This window comes from Nicotiana tabacum, chromosome 3 (genome assembly GCF_000715075.1).
Source record: "Nicotiana tabacum cultivar K326 chromosome 3, ASM71507v2, whole genome shotgun sequence".
Lineage (NCBI taxonomy): Eukaryota > Viridiplantae > Streptophyta > Magnoliopsida > Solanales > Solanaceae > Nicotiana > Nicotiana tabacum.
Window position 1 is genome coordinate 111815395 of NC_134082.1, and position 9873 is coordinate 111825267.

A 9873-nucleotide genomic window follows, 5' to 3' on the forward strand; every position below is an offset into this window, starting at 1 on the left:
GATTTGTTCTTCGTTCTTGAGCTTGGACTTGATTTGTTGAACTTGAACTTGATTGCTTGAAGCTCGAAACTTGGAGGAATTTGCGGTGTTTGATCCACGAGCTCTCTCTTGCTTCTTGTTATAACTTCTGGTGTCTTTTCTGGGTTATGAAGACCCCTATTTATAGTTGTGGAAGGGAAGAGTCATGATAAGAACAAATTCTTTCCGACCAATCAAATTGAAGTGTGACATGGCCGCATTTGATTGGCCAGAACATGTCACTTGCACACGTGGCGCGATTTCATTGGCCTTTTAGTGTGACTTGGCATGCCTTGTCATTTTGACACGTGGCATGATCCTATTGGATCTTCCGTTTGACTTAGCGCGTCATGTCATTTGACACGTGACACTAAACTGGACCTCTAGAAAGATGTCATCTTTGGCTTAATGAAGTGGGTTCATTACTTTAGCCCAATTAAATGGGCTAGCTCAATGAATTAAGATTTATTTATTTAATCCATATATATTGGACTTATATAATTAATTTAATTATATTAGCTGGACTAATATATTTAAAATGGCCCAAATTATTTTATTGAATTTATATTCAATAAAATTTACATGCCTACAAATGCCCCTACTTCAAGACTTGTCAAGATGTAAACTTTAAATACTAGGCTTAGAAGTATCTACAAAGGTAATTGGTATTTCAAGGATTCATTTACGGACGCCTTCATCAAATTTTAGCTAGAAATTCCTCAAAGAATTGACTTATATTGTTTCGTTAAAGGACACGCTTACTACTGGACCAATTACCTTATTAAGTTTACTGCTTTTGAAGTAGCACCTTGAAATTTGAACTATCTCAAAGTAATTACTCATTTAATCACCATGAGGTCAGTGAGTCTGCATCCCTTTTTTTCCACATGAGATTCCTTTTCAATTAGCATTCCATGTTATATGATGAAATCAGAAAATATTAGGAGACCTTCTGACACAGTACGCCAAATGCTGTGTATGAGAAAGACATGTTCTTTTCCTCTCCGTCTCTAATTAGGACACCATCACCGACGTTGCTCAATCATCTTAGGAGACAACCAAGCATGCTTGATATCCTTTCCTTATTAGAAATTGTTACTACCGTATTACAATTGATCCCACATCGGAGGAAGATTTTTGACGCGACCTTTCATAATCTATAAACCATACGTCCTTATTACATTAGTACCAATTTCAGTACCAATTTTAGTGTTTGCAAATTGCTTTGAATCTACTTTTGACGACTTGAAGGCATTGATGCGAAGGTAATTTCTTCTTCTTTTCTTGTGCTGTCTTCTTTTGTCATTTTTTTTTGTAGGTCAAACAAGAAGGGTCGTCAAGTACTAAGTCGACGAGCAACTCCATGACGTCCCATCGAAGGATAAATCCGCAACAACTTATAGACGGTTAAATCCACAACAATTTGTAGACGGGCGAATCTTGCAACAACTCATAGACAAATCAATTTGCAATAACTTATAGACGGATAAATCCATAACAACTTATAGATGGATAAATCTCCATCATCATATAGACGGACAAATCCACATCAACATATATGGACAAATCCACATCAACATATAGACGGACAAATTCACATCAACATATAGACGGAAAAATCCACATCAACGTATAGACGGACAAATTTCCATCACCATATAGATGGACAAATTCACATCAACATATAGACGAACCAATCCACATAAATATTTATGGACGGACAAATCCACATCAACATATAGACGGACATATCCACCTCAATATATAGACGGACAAATCCGCATCAACATATAGATGGACAAATCCGCATCAACATATAGATGGACAAATCTGCATCAACATATAGACGGACAAACCCACATCACCATATAGACGGATAAATCCTCATCACCATATAGATGGACAAATCCGTGAAGAGACCAAGGTGCAAAGGGGCTTATATGTCCACCTTAAGATTGGAAAGTTATAAAGCTTCAACTCGAAGACTTCATGGACTTAACGACGTCGACTTGAACACTTGGAAAACTTTGAAGATTTAGCGGACTTTGCAGACTTCAACTTGAAGACTACCAAACTTGAAGATTCGGCGGACTTTGATGTTTCAATCTGAAAAATTTGAGGGCTCAAATACTTCCACTTGAAGACCAACGAGTTTGAAGACCTCAACTTGAAGACTTCAACTTGGAGACCTGGAGGGCTTAGATATCTCAACTTGAAGGGTGGCGAACGTGAAGACTTTAACTTAAAGACCGACGGACTTGAAGATTTCAACTTGGAGACTTCGAGGGCTTAAACAACTCAACTTGAATTCTGGTGAACTTAAGGACTTCAACTTGAAGGCCGATGGACTTGGAGGGCTTGAATACTTCAACTTAAAGACTGCGGATTTGCAGACTTCAACTTGAAGACAAAAATTTTGAAGGTTTGGCAAATTTGAAGGCATGACGAATCACCAGGCTTCATTGCAAATACTTGGTAGCCTCCTAAAAGACTATAATTATTCCATTGAAGACACCAATTTACCATGGAAGCTTGCCCCTTTTAAATCAAATGAGATCAATGTTTAACAGGAGGATGGCGTTTCAGCTTGATTTTACATTTCTCCATACTTCACTTGGACAACAATTGGGGCAATATGTATCTTTTGAACTTATGCGACTGAACTTAGAATGAAACTCTAAGCTGCCTACGTACCTCGGTGAAGAGGATCAAGTCATATCGTAGTTCAGACTGGGTGATTTTTTTTATGTCCTAACTTTTGCCTAGGCCGCCTCTTTCGAAGTTTTCAACCTAGTGGATTCTTTTTTTTTGTAGGGGCCATACACAGTTTAGACTCATGCAGTCCAGGAGTGTAGCAATATACAGTTTAGGTTCATGCGTCAAAGAGCGTCATGACTTGCAGTTTAGGCTCGTACGTCGAGGAGCGTCGCAATTTCAAGGATAATACTTCTTTAAGAATTTGCCATAGATATGGCGATTCTCATACCATCTGCATCAACCAACTTGTAAGTCCCACTTGAGTAAGCTTCTTGTACGATGTATAGCCCATCCCATTTTGAAGTGAACTTCCTTACAGGTTTATGGGAAGTAATTATGGGTCTTCGTACGGTAAGGACTTGATCTCCTACTTGAAAGGATCTCGGGCGAACTCTTTTATTGAAGGCGCGAGATAATCGAGCTTGATAACATTCAAGACTCTGTTGAGCTTCCAACCTCTTCTTATCAAGAGCCTCCAACTCTGCTAACCGAAGTCGAGCATTTTCTTCATCAGTGATCCCTTCTTGAATAGCTAGTCGTAACGAAGGTATTTGACGCTCAAGTGGCAAGACGACTTTGACTCCATAAATGAGTAAATAAGGAGTCGCCTGTGTTGGAGTACGGTGAGTCGCCCTATATGCCCATAGAGCTTCTTTCATACGGTCATTCCAATCTCGTTTGGATTTGGAGACGACTTTCTTTAACAAGTTGCATAGAGTCTTGTTGAATGCCTCAGCTAGACCATTGGCGACAGCATTGTACATCGAAGAGTTACGTTGCTTGAAGCCAACGAGATCACAAATCTTGTTCATCAACCTATTATGGCTTTCCATTATCCGTTATTATGTAACGAGGAATGCCAAAGCGATAAATAATGTTTACTCGGATGAAACTTGCAACATTTTCCTTCTTTACTTCCTTAAGAGCAACAACTTCAACCCATTTTGAGAAGTAGTCAGTTGTAGCCAAGATGTATAGGTGCCCACCAGAGGACTTTGGCAGTGGTCCAACAACATCCAATCCCCAAGCGTCAAATGGCCAGGATGCAACAGTCGGGTGCAACACTTCAGGAGGTTGATGAATAAAATTCGCATGGAATTGACAAGCCTTTCATCTTCGAGCATAATCCTAATCTTTTACCATCGTTGGCCAATAGTATCCCATCCTTTTTATATGGAAATGAAGCTTTTGGTCCAGACTGGTGTGACCCACATACCCCAGAATGCGCTTCTTGTAAAGCTTGGAGTACTTTATCTTCCCCTAAGCATCATAATAGTACTCCCTCGAATGATCTTCTGTATAGAGTATCTTTGTAGTAAAGGAAGTGAGGTGCACGACGACGGATTTCAGTCCTTCTTCGCTGATTTTCTAGAAGCATACCATAGCACAAGTAGTCGATAATGGGTTGCCACCATTCTTCTTTATCAACTTCAGAAACAGCGACGAGATGCTTGAGTTCGTTTTCTTCACCTTCAGCCTCATTTGGCAGCGGTGCTATCCATTTTTGGCAGATAGTAACTTGCACTTGATCAAGCAGGATTAACGATGAAGCTAGGGCAGCTAAAGTATCCACCTTCTTATTTTCTTTCCTTGGCACATGTTGAATAGTCACATCACCGAGCCACCCCATTAATTTTTTAGCGTAATCATGATATGGGCATAGTTCAGGTTTCTTGATCTCGAAACTACCTAAAAGCTGATTGACCACTAACTGAGAGTCACCAAAGACTTGCAATTGCAACCGCTTCATTTCGACAGCCATTTCGAGCCCATGTATTAGTGCTTGATACTCAGCAATGTTGTTAGAGAAAAGTTGCGTCAACGTAAAAGAGTAGGGTAGAACTTCACCTTGAGAAGTGACAAATACTACACCAGTACCAGCTCCTCCGCGATGTACAGCACCGTCAAAGTATATCTTCCATAGAGGTTGAACTTCGATGACCATGGCGTCCTCATCAAGTAGTTTGTCAGTTAGCTCCCAATCATCAGGTATAGGATGATCTGCCAAGAAGTCCTCTAATGCTTGTCTTTTTATAACCTTTTGAGGAATGTATACGATTTCAAATTGTTGAAACTGGAGGTACCATCTTGCTAGTCGATACTAAGGACAGGTTTTGACATCACGAACTTGATGGGATTTGCTCTAGAAACCAAACGAACGAGCTTGAAAGTAGTGCTTCAACTTATGGATTGAGAAGACTAGCGCCAAACATAACTTTTCAATTGGTGAATAATTCAGCTCATTTGGTGTCATCATCCTGCTCAAGTAGTAAGGGGAGTTTTCTTTTCCTTCACTATTTTCTTGGGCCAGTAGAGCTCCAACAGACCTTTCTTGTGCTGAAATGTATAGTATCAGCGGCTTTCCAAGTATAGGGGCTACCAAAACTGGAGGCTTCATCAAGTAGGATTTAATGCTCTCAAAGGCATTACTACACGTTTGGTCCCATTTGAAAGGGACACCTTTCTTCATAAGGTGACTGAATGGTTGGCACCTCCTAGCTATGTTTTAGATGAATCTTCTAAGGTATGCTAGCTTTCCTTGTAGACTTTTTAATTCATGAATATTGCGGGGCTCGGGCATTTTCAAAATGGCGTCCACTTTGGCTTGATCAATTTCGATCCCTTGATGTCGGACAATGAAACCAAGGAACTTTCCGAAAGTAACTCCAAAGGCGCATTTCAATGGATTCATCCTAAGTTGGTACCTCCGGAGAAACTCAAACATCATTCTCAAGTCTTTCAAGTGGTCGCCCCTCTTTCTGATTTTACCACCAAGTCGTCCATATAGCATTTGACATTCTTATGGAGAAGGTCATCAAAGTTATTCTACATAGCTCTTTGGTAAGTAACACCAGCATTCTTCAAGCCAAAAGGCATTACCTTGTAGCAATAAATACCTTTGGGGGTACGGAATGCAATAAGCTCTTCATCTTTTGGCGCCATGTAGATTTGGTTATATCCTGATGAACCGTTCATAAATGACATTACCTCATACCCAGTAGTAGTATCGATCATCTGCTCTGGAATAGGAAGTGGGGATTCATATTTTCGGACACGCATTGTTGAGATCCCTGAAGTCAACGCACACTCGAATCTGGCCATTTTTCTTCCTTATAGGGACAATAGTTGAAACCCATGTTGGGTATTTAACTTCACGAATAAAGCCAGCTTTGATGAGTTTGTTAACTTCAATTTCAATCAAGGGAACCAAGTCCGGCCTAAAGCACTTTTGGGCTTGTTTGACAGGACGAGCACCATTCTTGACGGCAAGGTGATGGACTGCTACTTTAGGGTCCAAACCAAGCATTTCTTTGTAACTCCAAGCGAAGACATCCCTAAACTCCTTGAGTAACTCAATATAAGTGCTTTCTTCATAAACTTCTAGTAAAGCACTTAGGTAGGTGGGTCTTGGTTCTTCATCAGTGCCAAGGTTAACTTCTATTAAGGTATCAATCGTCGCATTCACCCCTTCTTCAAGTTTTGGAGGAGCATCTTTTGCATCTTCATCTTCTTGAGGGTCCCCATCGTTGAAGGATATGTGATAACATAGTGAAACATCGTCCAATTTCTCGTCATCCTCCATTAGAGATAAAACACCATGCTGGCCTTGTGCAGTAACATGATACGAAGAACCCATACTTTCTTCGTCTTCATCATGTTCTTTAGTGTAGACCGCAGTGTATGGCTTCACCTTCAGTACTTCATCCACGTAACCATGACTTTTGTTTGTCGCTTCATTCTAGAAGAAACCATCTTTGGAAATCTTTAGAGATCTTCTGAATTTTGGGTGTAGCGGGTGTTCTTGTATTTCGATAACTTCACTAGAACTTACTCCCCTTCTTTAATGGACCCAATCTCTCAAATACGAAAGTTCTCACAGTTGATTTTCCAAGTCAATCAAAGATAGAAGGCCGGTTAGAAGCGGCAGATTCGTCTTCTATAGTGATATAATTGCTACTCGCCCTTCTTATTGAGATGCGCATTAGTGGCGGTTGTTTTTATCCCAGACCTTCATGTGGTTGCCTCATTGAAGTTTCTGATGGGAGCTTCCCTAACTTTGACGGCTCATTAGGATTGTATCCAACTTTTGCAAATAGCTTGTAAGCGTTAGGATCAAAACCTTCATCAGTTCGCTTTGTATGGAGTGCCATATTCTGCAAACGATTTTGGGCTACAAACCCTGCAAGCGGTTTTGAGGATAACTTTACTGCCTCAATTCATTTTACCAAAAGAGTTAACTCCCTTAGCGTCTTGGTTTAGAGATTAGATGATTCACCTTCATATTTCTTCCTTTTAGGGACATATTGGAGCGCGAGACTTACTTTCTTTCCATAAGACGCAATACCCTCTTTATGAGATTTATTCACGTTGGCGTGTGCCTCCTCAGTAATAGCTTTGGCTTTACCAATAGTCACCTCAGCTCTTTTAGTTATGGGCTCATCATTCTTGCTTTTCATGCCATCATCAACTTTTATCTCCTTCATAATACAATTCTTCAAGTAGAACTTTGCATCGGTGAAGTGTGACTCTGCCTCGATGAATGGCTCATCATCAGCAACTATCTTCTTCTCGACTTCACCCTTGTAGTATTTCAAACATTGATGGTAGGTAGATGGAACCACTTTGTTCTCATGTGTCCAAGGCCTTCCAAGCAAGACATTGTATGAAGTCTTTGTATCGATCACATGTAGCCATGCACTTGATTGCATATCTTCAATGGTGATTTCCAACCTGATCACCTTTGCCCCCATTGGTTGAATCCTTGGATCATTATATGACTTTCAGAGAGTTCGTTCATGAGAATACCAAGTTATTTCACAGTGCAAATTGGCAAAATGTTGACTGTCAACCAAAATTTGATTTATCCTTTTATCACGCATATAACAAACCAGGTACAACATGCGGTTATGAAGAGTGTCACCTAGCAGAAGATCGTCATTTGTGAACGTGACTTTTTCCTCACAAGCATTAACTTCTTGAGGAGTGGACTCGATGAGCTTTTTCGGAGATGGTTCCAATGGTAAGTCATCACTCTTTTCTTCCCCTTTGTCAGCATGTAAACAAGAGGCATCAATATCCTCATGGGAAATCTTCGTGCGGAACCAAGATGGCAAGAAATCCTCCAAGGTTATTGTATGTCGTGGCTTTTGAGGGTGGTGCATTCCACTTTTGCTTTCTTCAAATACCTAACTGGATTCTTTTACATTGGTCTTTTTACCATCATCTTCCTTGTTGGTTGTTCTATTGATTCTTTTTGTGGGCTCCTTTTGTGGCGCCTACGATGAGTCACCAAGTCCAACCTTCATCATCATCCAGTTGATCGTCTCTAACTTTGTTGTCCACCAGTAATTCTTCATTTTTGATTCTTTTTAAACTGCATAACTCATCTAGACTGAATGAGCCAAAGGTGATAGAGACTTGGTTCGCGCTTGCTTTCTCGTCTTCAAGCACGATCTTCTTTTTACGGGCCAAGTCCATAACTTTGGCCTTGAAGACAAAGCACTTCTCCAGAGGGTGGCTTACAAATCGGTGATATTTGCAGTAATTTGGGTCATTCGTTTTTCCAGCTTCATTTGGTCGCTTCATCTCCGGAAGCTCAATGAAATTTAACTCGAGGAGTTCTTCAAAAATGGCTGGCACATCAGAATCTAGGAATGGGTACTCTTTCTCCTGCATTTCTTTTAGAGTCAAATTTCCACTTGGCTTATCTTGAAAAGAAGTGGATTTCATACTCTGCTTCTTGTTCACCTTCGTCGTGAACTTCATAGGTGACGTGTTGACATTAAGACTTGGGTACGAACTTGCCCCACTTCCTGACTTCTTGCTTGTCATTCCCTTTGCAAGGTTCATAGATGGGTAGCATTTCATTTCCAGTGGAGGCCATGCTTAATTCCATGTCATGGGAACGAGTTGCAAATTCTTCAAATGTGCCAGGCTTGATACCTTGCAAGATGTGGCGCAATCCCCAATGCATGCCTTGGATGCACATCTCTATGCCTGAAGCTTCACTGAACCTGTCTTTGCAGTTGAGGCTTGCATTCCTCCAACGATTGATAAAGTCGATAACTATTTCCCCCTTTCGTTGATGAGTATTTGTAAGTTCTATCATACTCACAGTACGTCTTGTACTATAAAAGTGATTGAGGAACTCTTGCTCTAGTTGATCCCAGCTATCGATAGATCCAGCCTCGAGGTTTGTGTACCAGTCAAAAGCATTTCCTTTTAGCAAGCGGACAAACTTCTTGATGAGGTAATCTCTATAAGTCCCAGCATTATTACACGTCTTCACAAAGTGCGTAACATGTTGCTTTGGGTAACCTTTACCATCAAACTGTTGAAACTTTGGAGGTTGATAGCCAGCAGGCATCTTCAACATATCGACCCTTGCAGTGTATGGCTTTGCATATGTAAGGGAGGATTTTACAGCAACTTCATATTTGTTCTTAATAGTTCCTTTAATGAACTTTTTCAATTGATCGATTGGAATCATCCCTTCAGATGAGACAGGGATAGCCTTAGTGGATGCTGCTTGTCTTGGGGGAGAGTCACTCTTTAGATCTTCTGGAAGATTGTCGGGTGCATGGGCGGATTCTTCTTCCATCAAGATTCCCACCCTGTCTGTTAGCTTATCAATTCTAGCCTCTTGATTTTGCATGCATTTGGTCAAGCCAGTGATTGCTTCCGTCAAGTTTGCCAACTGCTCCTCCATAGATGAACTGTTTGTCACCATGGCTTGCATGATTGTCGTGGATGACAGAGAGTAGCATAGATTTTCACACAGATTGATTCTTGATTGGCTCACGTTATGTGGTGTAAGTGGGGAGGATCCATCACTTGAAGCATCATCATCTTCCTTCACAGCAGAGTGCTTGGATCCGGAGAGGTCAAGCAGAGCAAAATTTTTCTTGATCTTTTCAGCCACATCGCTTCCTCCTTCAGATGCGTTTGTGGAAGATCTTGCTCTTTTTGAGGATGAAGATTCAAAAATAGGGGTTGATGCGGACGACACTTGGGGTGCTTGTTGCCCTAAATAGCTTGCTTTGCTCCTCGTAACTGGTCCAAAGCTTCCAAAGGTAACATCGAGGATGCTTTCCACAT